Source organism: Schistocerca serialis, chromosome 2 (genome assembly GCF_023864345.2).
Source record: "Schistocerca serialis cubense isolate TAMUIC-IGC-003099 chromosome 2, iqSchSeri2.2, whole genome shotgun sequence".
Classification (NCBI taxonomy): Eukaryota; Metazoa; Arthropoda; class Insecta; order Orthoptera; family Acrididae; genus Schistocerca; species Schistocerca serialis.
Window position 1 is genome coordinate 1,149,794,873 of NC_064639.1, and position 18,652 is coordinate 1,149,813,524.

The 18,652-nt window shown below is 44.9% G+C and overlaps 1 protein-coding gene across 1 annotated transcript in view; it reads left to right on the forward strand.

The window, feature by feature from the left end:
* LOC126456677 (uncharacterized) overlaps nucleotides 1-18,652 on the forward strand; it is a 726,929-nt gene that overhangs the window by 453,085 nt on the left and 255,192 nt on the right. The window lies entirely within an intron of this gene.

Here is an 18,652-nt window from a genome sequence, read left to right on the forward strand (position 1 = left end):
CGAGTAAGTTGCCACTATACCGAAATTTAAAGTGATGCACAACCAGCTATGGAAAGGATGCACTTGCACATGCAGTAGTTAATGAAACTAAACCGTGCTTTGGTTGTGAATGCAAAATGAATCGTCTTTCTCTTATAAACACTCTTGAAACACCTTTTCGCACTCGGGTATTATGTGTATCTTAATGTGTATTTTTGAGAGAAAGGGTCGGGATGTCTAAAAAGGAACTTAACAAGTTACACTACTGGCCATTAAAATTGCTACACCACGAAGATGACGTGCTTCAGACGCGAAATTTATCCGACAGGAAGGAGATGCTGTGACATGCAGATGATTAGCTTTTCAGAGAATTCACACCAGTGGCGACACCTGCAACGTGCTGACATGAGGAAAGTTTCCAACCGATTTCTCATACACAAACAGCAGTTGACCGGCGTTGCCTGGTGAACCGTTGTTGTGATCCCTCGTGCAAGGAGGAGAAATGCGTACCATCAAGTTTCAAACTTTGATAAAGGTCGGATTGTAGCCTATCGCGATTGCGGTTTATCGTATCGCGACATTGCTGCTCACGTTGGTCGAGATCCAATGGCTGTTGGCAGAGTATGGAATCGGTGAGTTCTGGAGGGTGAAACGGAACGCCGTGCTGGATCCCAACGGCCTCGTATCACTAGCAGTCGAGATGACAGGCATCTTATCCGCATGGCTGTAACGGATCGTGCAGCCACGTCTCGATCCCTAAGTCAACAGATGGGGACGTTTGCAAGACAACAACCATCTGCACGAACAGTTCGACGACGTTTGCAGCAGCATGGACTATCAGCTCGGAGACCATGGCTGCGGTTACCCTTGACGCTGCAACACAGACAGGAGCGCCTGCGATGGTGTACTCAACGACGAACCTGGGTGCGACATCGCGGTGAACGCACATTGGAAGCATGTATTCGTCATCGCCATACTGGCGTATCACCCCGCGTGATGGCATGGGGTGCCATTGGTTACACGTCTCGGTCACTTCTTGTTCGCAATGACGGCACTTGGAACAGTGGACGTTACATTTCAGATGTGTTACGACCCGTAGCTCTACCCTTCATTCGATCCCTGCGAAACCCTACATTTCAGCAGGATAATGCACGGCTGCATGTTGCAGGTCCTGTACGGGCCTTTCTGGATACAGAAAATGTTCGACTGCTGCCCTGGCCAACACATTGTCCAGATCTCTCATCAATTGAAAACGTCTGGTGAATGGTGGCCGAGCAACTGGCTCATCACAATACGCCGGTCGCTACTCTTGATGAACTGTGGTGTCGTGTTGAAGCTGCATGGGCAGCTGAACCTGTACACGCCATCCAAGCTTTATTTGACTAAATACGCAGGCGTATCAAGGCCGTTATTACGGCCAGAGTTGGTTGTTCTGGGTACTGATTTCTCAGGATCTATGCACCCAAATTGCGTGGATATGTAATCACATGACTGTTCTAGTATAATATATTTGTCCAATGAATACCCGTTTGTCATCTACATTTCTTCTTGGTGTAGCAATTTTAATGGCCAGTAGTGTAATTGGGAAAAAAATGGAACATCGCTCTGCTGCTTTCATTTGCTGCGCCAGGAGTTATCTTCAGCAAAAAGCAGAACCTTCAACTCATATTGTTTTACTCCAAGATTTTTTGTTCGACAGCACATTTGACAACAAATAGAAGCAGGCATTATGGACACTTGACTAATATACTTACGACATTCCCGTATTCTAACAAAAATTCGAACATAGTATGTATAAGAACCGTCCGCTGCTCGTGGTCTCGCGGTAGCGTGCTCGCTTCCCGAGCACGAGGTCCCCGGTTCGATTCCCGGCGGGGTCAGGAATTCATCCTACCTCGAGATGACGGGGTGTTGTTGTGTCGTCTTCGTCATCATCATTCATTCCCATTACGGTCGGAGGAAGGCAATGGCAAACCACCTCCACTAGGACCTTGCCTAGTAAAGCGGAGCGGGTCTCCCGCATCGTTCCCCTACGCTCTGTAAAGAAGCATGGGACTTCATTTCATTCATACATGTCTAAGACCTGTTGGCGTCTTGTAACGTGACACGCAAAAGGGTGGAGACTTTAATATAATTAAATGGAGCAAAGAACGGTACAACAGCAAACGCAGCCATTTGTGTTGAGGTGTTAACGCTAACGTCGGCCATCTCTCGCGACCGTAATTCCCATAGTCCGGCCTCCTTGTCTTTCACAATGATTACCCAGCGTATGTCGCTCTTCACACCCCTTATATGCCGTATCAGGCCTGAACACCAACACTGAACACCTCTGGTAACCTTTCTACGTGCCACAGAACTGCAACTCTAATAATTTAGATAGGCTGATGATGTTTGGTTTGTGGGGCGCTCAACTGCGCGGCTATCAGCGCCCGTACAAATTCCAAACCTACTCAGTCCAATCTTGCCACTTTCATAAATGATGCTATTTACATACGAGATATGTGAGGAAAGTAATGAGACTGACAACACTGCGAGCGATTTGTCAACACAGTGTTGTACTACTTGTGTAAACCGGTGTGTTCATCTTTTGCAGGTGCTCAGTCCGAGTTTCAGATCGGTACAGCTGTCACGTGATTTTTGAGACCGCCTTCAATGAAGTTGTGTTTTTGTTGTGTGTCACGAAACGCCGCAGCAACGTTACACAAGCAAGTTTTGTGTTAAACTTGGGCAATCCGCGACTGTGACCTTTGGAAAGATGAAAAAGGCATATGGGGAACATTACTTTTTCAAGAGCACAAGTCTTCCGCTGGCACAAAGCATTTTTGGGAGGCCGAGAACGTGTTGAAGATGAGTCTCGCTCAGGGAGGCATTCAACTTCAACAATCGACGCGCGTGTGCGTGCTCTTGTGAGATCAGACCGACTTTCAACAATGACGATGATGGGTAACCTGTTAAACACATTCACTGTAAAACAAATTTCGGCCGAATATGTGCACATGCGAAAGGTTTGTGCCAAAATTTTGCCGTAAACCTAATGACTGAACGGCAGGACAATCGAAGATGCGTGTGCTTTGATCTTCTTGAGAGGATTGCCAATGACCACGAAAGGTTTAGTCCCGTGATCGCAGCTGATAAATCCTCGATTTTTGATTATGACCCTGAGACAAAGCGGAAGAGTTAAGAGTGTCACAATGAGACATCTCCTCCAGTGAAAACAGCTCGAATGACCAAATCAAAGATCGAAACATCGATGATTTGCTTTTTAAACAATAGTGATATCGTGCATAAAGGATTAGTTTGTCCAGGTCAAACTATCAACCAGGTATTTTACAAAGATGTCCTTGAAAGGCTCATGAAAAGGGTGAATAGAGTAAGATCGGAAATCGTAGACAAGTGGATGCTGCATCAAAATGACGCCCTATGTTACGCGACCACTTCCATCACCGAATTTTTGAGTGGTTCAAATGGCTCACAGCACTATGAGACTTAACATCTGAGGTCATCAGTCCCCTAGAACTTAGAACTAACCCAAGGACATCACACACATCCATGCCCGAGCTACGATTCGAACCTGCGACCGTAGCAGTCGCGCGTTTCCGGACTGAAGCGCCTTGAACCGCTCGGCTACAGCGGGCGACCGAATTTTTTACCTCAAAATACATTCCTGTTGTTCCACACCCCTCCTGTTCACCTGATCCCAATACTTGTTTTTTTTTCTTTTCTCGAAACCTAAAACACTTTAAATGTGTAAGTATCCTGTTTAGGTTTTTATGTTGGTAACGCTACGTAGCGCTCCGTATGAAAATCACTGACTGTGCTGTGTGCAGTCTGTGGCTGGTTGGCATTGCTGGAACATTTGCTATTGTATTGTTGGGTAGCTGGATGTGAACAGCGCGTAGCGTTGCGCAGTTGGAGGTGAGCCGCCAGCAGTGGTGGATATGGGGAGAGAGATGGTAGAGTTTTGAGAGTGGACGATTTGGACGTGTGTCCGTGAGAAAAAGGAAATTTGTAAGACTGGTGTCAATGACTTTTGAACACTATTTGTTCTCCATCAAAATCTTCATTTGCTAACTATGCCTATCAGTAGTTAGTGCCTTCAGTAGTTAGAATCTTTAGCTGGCAGTATTGGCGCTCGTTGTATTGCAGTAGTTTGAGTAACGAAGATTTCTGTGAGTAAGTGATTCATGAAAGGTATAGGTTATTGTTAGTCAGGGCCATTCTATTGTAGGGATTATTGAAAATCAGATTGCGTTGCGGTAAAAAACAAATATTGTGCGTCTGTTTAGTGTTGATCAGAATAAGTAAAGAGAGAAGTGTCTGAATGCGTTCAGTTTTACTCAGCTGTTATATTTAGATTAAAGTTCAGTCTTGATCACGTTATGTCTGTTTTAATGAGTGACCGGTTTCGGTTTTTTCTATAAAACCATCATCAGACCCATTGGCTTTATAGAAAAAACCGAAACCGGTTACTCATTAAAACAGACATAACGTGATCAAGACTGAACTTAATCTAAATATAACAATTAATTGGTCACTGTATTCCAAAAATGTTTACCAAAATTACTCAGCTGTCTCTGTATCAAAGAAAGTAGAAGTAGCACAGTAATTCATAAGTTTTTCTAAGGGGATGTTTGATAAATGGACGTCATTTTGTGAATATGCAATACATTCATATGAATGAGAAACGCTGCTACGAAGACTGGTAACGACTCCGCCGGTGTGTAGCTGCTGAAAGGAACTACTTTGAAAGGGACAATATTGTTGTATGAAAAAAATAAAAACTGTCGTAGATAAAAAAATCTGTCTCGTTACTTTTCTCTCGCACCTCGTACGTGCGGATGATATGTACAGGTTCATGGTTGCAGTGACATTCGTCCATGTCTCGTGAGTGCTTCTCTCTTGTTTGTCAGGCGCTGTATAATTGCTTTTAGTTGCAACATCTGCGCGGCTGTTATAATTTTGACAACAAGTAACTTTAATGAAAGTTGCTTCTGTAGTGTTAATGCGTGAGCTGAAGATGGTCACTTGACCGATGCTAGTTGTCGGGTGATGGTGCAGCGGTGGCGTTCTTTATTTCGTAAGCTTCGTCCAACAGTCTTTATAGAAAAGAAGCACTGTGTAATGATTGTAAACTGACCTGTAAGTGTGCGTGTTTTTACGGGCTAGAGTGGTTAAGTAAATAAACGAAATAAATGTCATGTCAATAATCCAATATATTTTTCCGAGTCGCCGTATACTACGCATTTCTATCTGACGTAGAGTGTAAAACTGGACAGTTTTGTAGTAACACCTGTATTACCCTGAGTACTTGGTGCAGCTGCCTGACTGCTGCCAGTCTGAGGCACGAAGAGCCCCCCCCCCCCCCTCCCGCCACTCCGACCCACGCTTAGGCTCGGCTCTCCTTGACCCGGGGTCAGCCGCCCCCGCAGAGATCCGCCACGCTGACCCACCAGCCGGCTGTGACCCCGTTCCGCGGCGTGGCCGCGTTCTTCTCACAATGCGAGCGGCCGCTACGGCTACTGGACCAGCAGGCGAGAACAGCAGCGGAAAAAAGCGGCGACATTGGCTAATGGCAGCGCGAGTGACAACAACTTGCCGCTGTTGGCAGCGTTTACTAGTATGGGAAAGATTTCCACTGTGTTCGCACATGTCCATTTGATTATAATTTGTTCTCAGACACACGGCGCTGCCAATTTCTTTTCTCACAGTTACAGTCCGCAGCTCGTGGGTCTTGCGGTAGCGTTCTCGCTTCCCGCGCACGAGGTCCCGGGCTCGATTCCCGGCGGGGCCAGGGATTTTCTCAGCCTCGTGATGAATGGGTGTTGCGTGTCTTTCATCATCATTTCATCCCCATCGACACGAAAGTCTCCGAAGTGGCGTCAACTCGAAAGACTTGCACCAGGCGAACGGTCTACCCGACGGGAGGCCCCAGCCGCACGGCATTTCCATTTCACAGTTACAGGCGCACAGATGATAACGTTATTTGTAACACTCTTGCGATCACGGCCTTTTCGGAGCAGTATAACAAAGAAAATAGAATCATGTAGCGTGCTGACGGTGTGATAAGTTATTGACTTTCTTACCTGCGCCGTACGATAATTACAGAAAATGTGGCCGCCCGTTGTGGCCGAGCGGTTCTAGGCGCATCAGTGCAGAACCGCGCTGCTGCTACGGTCGCAGGTTTGAATCCTGCCTCGGGCATGGATGTGTGTGATGTCTAGGGGACTCATGACCTCAGATGTTAAGTCCAAAAAATGGCTCTGAGCACTATGGGACTTAACATCTGAGGTCATCAGTCCCCTAGGCTTAGAACTACTTAAACCTAACTAACCTAAGGACACCACACAGATCCATGGCCGAGACAGGATTCGAACCTGCGACTGTAGCAGCAGCGCGGTTCCGGATAGAAATGCATAGAACCGCTCGGCCACAGCGGCCGGCAACAGTAAATCGAAAAGCTTGGTACAGGGAGTTTGAAACTAGGTCTGGAAATCATTTACAGTGTTCCTGAAGTAGAGTATAGTATGTCCAACAAAATGAAACGTGTATGAATGTATAATTTAGCCTAGGAGACTGTTGATAAGTTGTTAAATTTAGGCCATCTACGACTGCACATGCTTCTAAGAAATAAGTAGAAGAGCTAAAATGGCTTCGAGTGCTGTTGATAAACCATACAAGATTTTCGAAATGAAGCTTCTGTTTTCTGTGAAAAGGAAAGTTTGCTGTTAGTGTCGTGTCAGTTTTGGCTTATGGCGCTAGGACACTGACTCTTTTTGTGCAAGCGACTGATACACTTACCCTAGCTCAGTGAACACAGAAAAAGGACGATCCCGTCATTAGATACGCTGTACAGTTTTCGTACGAGTAATAGTGGGAAGGAAACTGGCCATGTCACTCCAAAGTAACCGTTCCGGCATGTTCTGTAAACAGTTTAGGGAAACGTGTGTCCGGATTGCTGGACGGGCCTTTGAATCGCTGTTCTTCCAGATGCAAGACGAATGTCTCACCACTAGGCCACATGATTATGCGGTGAGTATTGAAGAGGTGCATGTGGAGAATCGCTAGGAGAGAGACGAATGGATTAAGGAAAAGACTGGATAGGACATGTAGTGAGGCGAATGGGTGGTAGATGAACTGAATAAGTTTTTCGTTGGCTTCAAGGAGCTAAGAATACCTTAATAACGACCTAATGGAAGGTCGACAAGTAACATTACGAAACACGTAATAAAAGCAGCGATGCTGAACGTTGTATAGCGTGGAAAAGTGTATAGAAGGGCTCCTATCTTAACCAATTCTAGCCATCAATTTTTTTGAATGTTTGTGTTGTTGTTTGTGCTTTGCGAAATATGGGTGGGTTACTTTAGCTGGTGCCCTCTCGGTGAAGAAACAGAGGCTCTGCATCAGATGCAGCAGTTTAGCTGCCGATAACGAGGGGTGGGGGGGGGGGGGGGCGACAAGGCAACAAAAAGATTGCTGCAATAACACGTTACATTAAAGCAGAACAGAGAGTGTATAAAATTTTTTCATTGGATATAATGATGCTGCAGATGATGAACGAAAGCATGAAACGCTTAGTACAGTACGTATTTAATCAAGAAAAACTCTTTAATTTAAACAATTATGTAACTGTTTCCGACCGTATCTGCAAATAAATTTCCGTCATAGCCACGTAAATTCACAGGCCATTTATGCCAAAATTTTTCCGAGTAACGATTTTATATTTACTTAACGTCGTACACCGTGTAGGTTGTCCTAGAAGATTGGCTACGTATGTGATAAATACCTGGCTTGACGTTCTAAAAACAGTTAGTAGAAAATTAATGTTGTCGTCGTCACCAGTCATGCGCTATCGAATCATGTTCCAGGAAAGCCACTTAATTTTTTCGGTTGCAGACTGCCTTATCTGAAATGGCGCCCTAAAGCTCCACAATTCCACGTCAAAGAGACGAAACACCACAGGCGGGCGTTGTTTCGTCCCTCACGCAGGGCGCAGAAACTGTAAGCAATTCGCTACTTATTCTCCTTTCTGAAGATACGTTCCGCAGAATTTAACGTAACGAACGCGACCTCGGTTGGAAATACAGCCTGTAGAATGCTGGCGGCTGTTTTCGTAATTATTTTCGACGCCGACCGTTGCGAGGGCACACCCGCATTTCCTCTGGAGATAAAACGCCTGCATGCGCGCCGTATCACCCGCTCGAGACAACAAAACCCTCTCGAGTCGAGAGCGGCTGCGCTTCGGCGCGTCCCTGAGACACCAGCAGCTCTTTCAGGCGGTCTCTCGGCTCCTGCACCCGCGGAGGAGGCGCAACGGAACGAATTCTGCACCGAAAACAGGAAATGGTATCCCTCTTTCTTTTAACAAGGTTAGGCGGCAATCAGAACTTTATGTTTTCCCACGTTGTTCTCTTAGTAGTTCGCTACCAACACGAACTTCTCTTAAACGGTTTTATTTAATATTGCAGGTTTTTGCGGTTCAACAGGAAAGCCACAAAAGTCTTCAGGAAGTTTTCTTAATTGTACAACTGATAGTTACTGTACGCAAGAAGGTACACTTCGGTACCAACGTTTCACAGATTTTTACTTTCAGAACATCGCTTTTGATTTCCAAACCTTTTCTGTTTCAAAGACGTTACTCATACTTTTTGTTCCATGAAACAACGGATCTACAAGCACCGTAAATTCTTAATTTTTAAATCGAAATACGTTCAGATCATGCAGCATGTAACAAATAAATTAAATGCTGATATGAGACAGCGATAGTGTAGTATGTAAGGGAAATTACAGGCTACAAACATACTTTCTTGCTGTAACTTATTGACAGTCCGATGCCACTTGCTACCATAGGACCTGTAACAGGAAGTACGCTCCCTAGAAAATAAAGATGTATATCGTGTAAAATAAGAAGTTGTGGAACGTTGACAGAACAGGCATTTCTTGTGAAATATTTAAAATGCATCAGGTATCTGCAACTTGTAATCCAAATATGTCGTTATTTAATGAGAACGATAAACAGTAGTGCTGAATTATCTGATCGCGTTGCGTAAAACTAGGTTTACGCATGCCTTAAAAACCTGAAACATGTTTACCCCCCACATCCAACCCAAGTCGTATGCCAGTGCTCCCACGTAACTGGTAGTATTTCCAGCATCGCGTCAATAGATCACAATGGATTAGCACTTCGACTGATTGAGAGAGACCTACGAAAATCGTATATCGACGCCGTGGGACTGTGACTAGTCCTCCGTATATTGGTCGTAAAGTAAGGGAACGACACAGTATCTTGTGCAGGGCGTCTTCTTTATCTTGACCTCCCGAAAGAACATTTGATCAGAAGGAAGATAAAAGAAATGTTGTTCACCTACTAGGGGTACATCAACTAGCACGATTAACTTCCTCTCTAACGCCGTTCGAAACGAATGATACGAACAGCAGTTTAAATATGACGCCGTATTTTTTTATTCCGCTTCCTCTCGTTAAGATCTGTTCCAAAAAGGTATCACAGAATACCATTCACGTGAACATGCTCTTGTTAGAAAAGTAGTAGAAAATTGACTTTAACTCTCCTGTGCTAGCATACGGTACATGTACCCGAGGTAAAGTAACTCATCGACTATCCTGAACTGACTGTAAAGAAATGAAAACGGTATAAAAATGCATACTGACCAGTCAGAAAACCGTCCTCAGTTGAAGGTTTGTATGATTACTGAAATACTATAGCAATCGAGGATCTGGGGGCGGTAAGGTGCTACGTCACAAAAACATTACATTTTAGCCAGAAACGTCAAATTTTATTCTTCAAAGACTACTCCAAGCAGTTATGGATTTGTCTAAAAAGGGTTCAAATGGCTCTGAGCACTATGGGAAATAACATCTGAGGTCATCAGTCCCCTAGAACTTTGAACTAGTTAAACCTAAAGACATCACACACATCCATGCCCGAGGCAGGATTCGAACCTCCGACCGTAGCAGTTGCGCCGTTCCAGACTGAAGCGCCTAGAACCACTCGGCCACCGTGGCCGGCCGGATTTGTCTAACAAGTCTGAGAAAAAAATGATTGCAAGCAAATGAACCATACAATTCTAGAATTAGAAACTAAACAATTTAAGAGCCAACGGAATTAGAGAAATGGTCTGCGAGCACGCATTGATTAAATCAATGAGGAAAGTTGAAAATTTCTACCAGATCGGAAATCTAACTCAGGTCTCCTCCTTACTAGGCTGACCACTGCGCCATCCGGATACACGGCTCATAGCAACGGTAAGAACTACCCTGCAACGCCTTCCGTTAGATACAATTTTGAACTTAACCACACACTACGTATGTAGTTCTCTTTGGCCATTATCCCGATTACTCGCGGCATTTCGCCGATCCCTGTAAGAGTTCGAACCTGGTGTGCATGTGCACTGAAGACATCATTTGCAGTCCCGCCTTAATTATATTTGTATGTTGTGTCTTATTCGGCCCATTTCCGAAAGAACGGGCACCACATGTAGATAAACAATGTAACTTGAGATATCAGACTGTTGAATTTCACACCTTCTGGTGGTTCTGTTTCGACGTGGATTACATAAAGCACTATAAGAACCGAGACAAAGAGAAAAAGCATTAACAAGTCTTCCATAATAATAAATTCATCGTAAACATTTAACCATCGGATCATGGAGTAGAACAGGCAATGAGTCGCTATATAACACTGTGATACAAATGGACAGCGATAAAAGCTGATTTATTTCGACTACATTCCATTATCCTTTTCCATGTTTTGTTGATCTTCACCTTACATCCTCCTTTCAAGACGCTATCCATTCACTGCTATTCCAAGTACTTTGCTGTCTACAGAATTGCAGTGCAGAATTGGAATATAATATGCAAACCTCAAAGCTTTTATTTCTTCTAGAAAACTTTAATTACTTATCCAAGTTTTTCTTTGGTTTCCGTTACTGCTTGCTCAATGTACAGATTGAATAACATCGGTGATAGCCTAAAACTCTTTTTCAGTCTCCTCTCAACCACTGTTTCTCTTTCATGCCCCTCGACTCTTATAACAGCCGTCTGATGTCTGTACAAGTTGATAGTAGTCTTCCACTCCTTGTATTTCATCTCTGCTACCTTCAGAATTTCGAAGAGGGTGTTCTACATAAGTTTGTCGAAAGCTTTCTTCAAGTCTACAAGTGCTGTAAACGTAGGTTTGCCGTTCCTTAACCTATTTTCTAAGAGAAGGCACAGGGTCGGTATTGCCTCGTGTTCTTGTATTAGTGACATAAACAGATTTACCAATGAAAGTCGTCGCGACCGGTAAACTCTTTCTAAAGAACACTAGTGGTAAATCAAGTCTGAAACACAAAGTGTAAAGAACCCTACGGCACAGCGTATACCTCCGAATAGCAGCTCGTACAGTCCACACATTAAGGTGCTCACCAAAGAAGTCGATGCGCCTCAGCCATTGCACTTTGCCCGTGATTTCCGTAGATAGGAAACAGCAGACGCAACACCGACGCCGTCTTCCACTAAATCTGAATGAAGTGTTTCTCAGACTAGCAACGTACACTCTCGCTCAAAGTTATATTCAGTTACGGAAATTGCTTGTAGCGTCCATATCCCTCGTAACTGCCGTTGGGTGGCGATACTCCAGTTATCGGTGGTCAACGACTGAGAGCGAACTGGTACGGGGCGCCGTTAAGTCAGCGAAACATTGCGCGAGGTTGCCACAGGACCAGTTACAGCTTCAAGCAAAGAAGGTATTATAGTGCTTTTGATTTCATATCCAACAGTGTACGGGGCAGTTGCAGCGTACACCAACGAAGGGAAGGCAGAAATGTATTCATCTTTGGACTGCGTAATCAGATAATCATTGATTGCTAATGTACTATTAATGTAGCGATATAGTGATGACGGAAACGATCAATCATAATCGAATCGCTTGGTTTTTACCTGTAGATAATTTCATTGTATCCTTTAGGGCAGTGACAGCCAAGAACTCGGCACGCGAGCTGGACTATGGTTTGCGTGCTATACAGCTTTCTCGCCTGGCTGTACACTCCTTCCACTTCCACACCACGCTGTCTGACGCTGAGGAGGGTAAGAGGGGAAACCGGAGATCGCGTCGCATTTCAATCGCAAATACAGACGCACTCCATGAGAGTTGGTTTCCTATCACAAGCAAAACAAGTTTTCATAATTATTTCCTTATTTTTTGTGTCCTGGAGCCACAATACTCGTACAGTTTTTATCTGGTACAAAGTGTCGGCGTACGGACAGACGCAGACAATTTCACAGATTCCCGCACTCAGGATGCCACATAATCGTGAGTTACTTAGTTTCATAACCAAAATAGCCGTTCACACACACACCTGTTGATCAAAATAATTTGTCACGTTTATAACTTCATTATAGAAACGTCGAAACTGTTGTTGATGAAAACGACGTTGACATCTTAGAAAGTTTTAACGCAAAAGAATTTGTCTTTTAAATGGGAATTATGCTGCTGATCAGTTAGTTACACCTGCACATGCGCAGACGCATTTTCAACTGAAACGGCAAACAGTCTCGAAAACACCGTGAATACAGGTGTTTAACTAGCAGTGCCTAAAAACGTTTAGAAAACTATCCTAGTAATTCTTTCAGGGCCGTAACGAATCTTTTAAGCCTCACGTTTTGCCGGCTGCTGTGACGAAGCGGTTCTAGGCGCTTCAGTCCGGAACCGCGCTGCTGCTACGGTCACAGGTTCGAATCTTGCCTCGGGCGTGGATGTGTGTGATGTCCTTAGGTTAGTTGGGTTTAAGTACTTCTAAGTCTAGGGGACTGATGACCTCAGCAGTTTCATAGTGCTCAGAGCCATTTTTTGAACCAGTTTTTGAAACCTCACGTTGTTTATAACATCAGTGAGTTTAGGAAACTGGACAGTGTTTGTTGTCAGAATTTGTCGCTTGCACAACGCGACTTTGTTTTTAAATGCAGCCCCATCAAAGCAGAAAGAAATTGTTTCTCACCTTGCGGTGTCTTACTGTGGACAGAGTGCAGCCAAGTCCACTTCAAATGCAAGATTCTGATTTTCGTTCCTGCGCTCCTTTTCGCTTCATAAATTCAACAATAGCGGGTTTTAAATCGAAAATCATTTCAGGCATGCCCACTGACTTAACCAACGTATTTTGCAGTAATACATAGTGAAGTGTTGGCAGAAGAGCCAACACTGTGTTGCTAGAGCAGGCCGAAATGCACGCGTTTAATTACACGCTGACTGGCGCGAGGTCTGGAACAGTTAAGGGAATTAATAGTAGCAAATAAAGTACGTAGTTGATATAATACTTAACTTTAATCCACAATTGGTGTACATCGCTCTTGACGGTACACGTTATAATCTCAATATCACATGCTATGGCTCCTTCCTAGGTCGTAGCAAATGACGTAGCTGAAGGCTATGCTAACTATCGGCTCGGCAAATGAGAGCGTAGTTGTCAGTGATCCATCTCTGACTAAGTCGGCTGTACAACTGGGGCGAGTGCTAGGAACGTCTCTCTAGACCTGCCGTGTGGTGGCGCTCGGTCTGCAATCACTGACAGTGGCGACACGCGGGTCCGACGTATACTAATGGACCGCGGCCGATTTAAAGGCTACCACCTAGCAAGTGTGGTGTCTGGCGGTGACACCACACATAAAGTCTCCATTTTTTTCAGATCAATCGAAAACTGTCGCAACTGACTGTAGAATAATGCGTGCGACTTCAGGAAATTTGCTACTCGTACCACAAATTTCATCACGTGCTCCAGGCTTGCAAATTTAGCACAAAGTATTTCTTCATATACAGAACGATGAATTTTGTCTATCACTGTAAATTTTTGCTCTTCCATCGTCAACTAATTGCCTCTCCATGGTGTTGCAGTGTTATTGTGTAGCATATCTGCGGCACGCGTCCATTATGCGGCTGTATATTGCTCGACAGCCACTGAGAAATCTTTCGCTTCTCTTCTGTCAGTATCATTCATTTGTAAGGGCGTCTGACGGTAGACCGCTAGGTTGCCTCTTTTTTTGCAAACAGCCACTCGATCTGTGAACGCCCTTTACGCCACGAACAAATAGCGAATAAAAATAATAATGGCGTGTGACGAGGGCCTCCCGTCGGGTAGACCGCTCGTCTGATGCAAGTCTTTCGATTTGACGCAACTTCGGTGACTTGCGCCTCGATGAGGATGAAATGATGATGATTAGGACAACACAACACCCAGTCCCTGAGCGGAGAAAGACCTATATGACTACTCTTGGTAGGCAAGCTGCTCAGCGCACAGGCCTTCTCTCTAGGTGGCTTGGCCGCGTGCCGGGCTAGGCTCGGCCTGTTTCGTCTTTGCTCGGTACTTCTCGGAGGTACTCGGTACAGCGCGAAGCCGGCACGGTAGCTCAGCGTGTTCGGTCAGAGGGTTAGCAGCCCTCTGTAATAAAAAGAACTGAGCTAATCGATCAACAACGAACTTAAACGGATGTCTTACGACGTCCGCCCCGAGCAGGTGCAACGAACAAAAGCGGACAAAATGAGATTTAATAATAATAATAATAATAATAAAAGTGGTCAGTGCGACAGACTGTCAATCCCAAGGGCCCGGGTTCGGTTCCTGGCTGGGTCGGAGATTTTCTTCGCTCAGGGACTGGCTATTGTGTTGTCCTAATCATCATAATTTCATCCCCATCGACGCGCAGGTCGCCGGAGTGGCGTCAAATCGAAAGACTTGCAATAGGCGAACGGTCTACCCGACGGGAGGCCCTATCGACAAGAGAATTTACGAAAAAACTTTCGCTTGTGGGGCTGTGCGAAAGTTACCTTTACACTCGGTCACTCAACATCTGTACGGCATTTTGTCTCTCACTAACACAAATTAACACTGCGAATAACAGAAATAAAGTTGAAAACATTATAGAACAGTTACACTGTGTAGGATTCACGCGCGCCTTTGCTCGGCGCAACACAAGTCGCTTCCTTTCGTTATGACTACTGTTGTTATACCCAACATGCTGTTCGTAGGCAGCGCACAGTCCTTCTCAGTCTAGGTAGCACTGACGCGGCCTGCTCATCTCGCTTGCGTTTAGTTCGGTGCGCCTTGGCCGACCCTACTTTGGTGGGGGGGGGGGTGGGTCATTGTAACGTCAGTTAGCTGTTACTACGCCGAATTTAAATAAATGTAAGGTGCTATAGTTCAGTTCTTTTATCTTGGCTGCTTGCGCATGCCTGCCCAGACGCGGGAGATTGCTGCGTTGCCAGTTGCAAACGACTCACGCGTCAAGAGAAGCCGCGCGGGATCAGCCGAGCGGTCTTGGCGCTGCAGTAATGGACTGTGCGGCTGGTCCCGGCGGAGGTTCGAGTCCTCCCTCGGGCATGGGTGTATGTGTTTGTCCTTAGGATAATTTAGGTTAAGTAGTGTGTAGGCTTAGGGACTGATGACCTTAGCAGTTAAGTCCCACAAGATTTCACACACATTTGAACATTTTGGCCGGCCGCGGTGGTCTCGCGGTTCTAGGCGCTCAGTCCGGAACCGCGCGACTGCTACGGTCGCAGGTTCGAATCCTGACTCGGGCATGGATGTGTGTGATGTCCTTAGGTTAGTTAGGTTTAAGTAGTTCTAAGTTCTAGGGGACTGATGACCATAGATGTTAAGTCCCATAGTGCTTTTTTTTGCCAAGAGAAGCAGCGCCATAGTATAGTATAGTTCGCAAACTTACGTTTAGGGGGGAGCGCGCAGTTTATGAAGTAAAGCCACCACGGCCGCATTAACCCTTTCACTGCTACAGAGACGTGCTCCCCGCATTCCGCGCTGTGCGCTTCAAATGGTTCAAATGGCTCTGAGCACTATGGGACTTAACTGCTGAGGTCATCAGTCCCCTAGAACTCTGAACTAATTGAACCTAACTAACCTAAGGACATCACACACATCCATGCCGGAGGCAGGATTCGAACCTGCGACCGGAGCGGTCGCACGGTTCCAGACTGTAGCGCCTAGAACCGCTCGGCCACTCCGTCCGGCGTCATCACTGCACTGCTCTGCTGTGCAGACACATGGTGTTCCGACTGCTTTGATACACTTATCATTCGGTTTCACAAAAACTATTTGACCAAAAAATTGGATACGTCTTCTTGACTGATACCTTCCCCCCATAAATGACTTTGTTTCGATGTTCAACACAGTTATTGTGCAGCATTAAATGTAGTAAACCATTGCACGAAATTTTGAAGATTTTGCAGAGGTAAAAGTCCGTAGCGTATACTTTCCGTATGGCCGATTTTAGTTCCCACAATGTTGAGAATGAAATGTGGAAAAAATACCTAAATTTCATATACAATTTACTGTATAAAAAAACCCATTTAATTTAAGTACCAGAAAGGTGTCGTATGTAATACTGAGATATATTCCGTCTTTCGCGACCGTAATAAAACTTTTATGTACACTGGGCGCGTTTGGCTTTATTTTAATGCACTTCAGTCAATCAGAAGGAAGCAGACAAAATACATTAAACTAAACTGTGGACTTACAAAAACATTAGGACTTGAATATACTGTGTATCAGTGAAGTGCTCTGAGCTACGTCAAATAATTTTTGTGTGTGGCACACACAAAAAGCATTTATTTGCTAAAACACTGAACAACCGATACAAACGTTGAATATTCTGTTACCGCAGCACAAAACTACGAAAGGTGACTTGGCAGTGGAGGAGACAAAATACTGTCCACTGAAGATGCTTCAAAAGAGAAAAACGCGTCTGGTCTAAATAAGGCACCTATTACAGTTGCAGAAGAGGAATATATTTCAGTAGCATTGGTAAAACTGCGACTGTGGAACAAAAACAAGAAAGAGAACATGAGTATTATTGTGTATGTGCCTTACCTTTCATTGTTGTCAATCGCTGTGAAAAACCGAAAACTTAAATGATTATAATGAAGAGACAAAGCACTAGAAATTTAAAAAAAATTACATTCAAACGAATAAAATTCATGAAGCAATACACTTCGATATTGTTTTCAAATAATCAAATTATTAAGCACCGAACAGGGATTGAACTCATAATTTTCCGCTTGGCAGCCTAACACCTAGACCATTACGCTAACGCAACTCGTCATTCGGCGGCATTCCTGGAGGGGTCTAAAATGTTACGCAAAATACCAACACACACTGTTGGTATGACTATGAATTACTCACGTTTCGTCGAAGTACAATAGGAAATAAACAATTACCGCTGTTCTTTATTGCGAAAAAGCGGTTCGTGAGAATGATACAAACACCTTTCCTTGCTGTCGCTGAATTAGGAGGCTTATTGCTTGTTTGGTTTTATTAATTAATAGAATATGAAGCCATTGATATAAAGAATGCTTTTTCCGAGCTTTCTATAAAAGAAAGTCTGCTATCAAGACAGTGGTTTTGTTCAATTACTTTATTTATGACTGAAAGTTTCTAAAACTGAAGACACTCGTCCGTGCTCAGCACTGCAGTCGGGCTATGGCAACGTCGTTCTCTGTTCATTGGCTGACTGTGTTTTGTGACGTCAGATGCGCAGAACGAACCTAAACTCGGCCGCCGTCGTAAATGACGCGCACTATAGCCGGTAAACGTCGCGCTCGCAGCAGATCCTTTAAGGCAGTGCTTTGCTCTGGGGAGCACGTGAGCGCCTGCAAGTGGACGGGAATCCCCCGTGTGGACGTGCCCTGTGCCGCAGTGGCCAGCCGTCAGCGCGGCCGTTATCTGGCGAGAGCGGGACGCAGCCGTAGCAGCGGCGGCCCGCCTCATTTGCATGCGACGCGTTGGCCGGGGTGGGCGGCGTCTCCCCGCGACACGTGCGTGCCTTGTCATCCCGCCGGACACAACACGGGAAGTCGCCTCCGCAGATGGATCCACCGTGCCCAGCCGCACCGCACCGCGCCGCGCCGTGCTCGGTTAAATGCCGCACACACGCCGCCATTCGGCGACGCGCTAGTTGGAGCAAAGTGTTCCGTCACGACACCGTCCGGTTCTGGTTTTTCCTAATGAACGGCTCTCGGCCCTGATTGCACACGTAAATTTATTTATTTATTTAACCTGGCAAGATTAGGGCCATCAGGCCCTCTCTAACATCCAACCAGGCGTTCTACTTATTTTACATTCATATGTTTTAGTAGGCATGTTAAACTACATCTAGTACAAAAAGTGAAATAAACAATTACAAAGGTACACATGGAAAAATACGTACATATAGAGTTTATATTCTTAGGTCACAAGTACTGTTATAAGTAGACATTATTGAAAAGACGCATTTTAGATAGGAGTCCTAGCAGCAGGGAGTATGAGGGAGACTCATGGTGAAGGGAGGAGAAGAATAGAGACATGATGAAACATAATTAAGGAAATATAAAGGAAAAGAAGATTGCGTGGCTAATAGAGATAGAAGAGGAAGAAAAGAAAGGAGCAAGATAGGAGACGCTAGCTTTGCTATTTGACAGATGAGAGGATTCGCCTTGTACATTAATTTTGTTATGGGGATGTTAGTAGGAAATGCTTCAGCTTCATCTTAAAGGCAGCAGAGGATTGAATTTTGCGCAAGGTAAGGGGCAGTTTGTTCCAGAGGCGGACAGCGACAACTGAGAACGAGTTTGCAAAAGTTTTTGTTTTGTGAGTGGGCACAGTTAGGATACCAAATAAGAGTGACCTCGTGTTTCGAT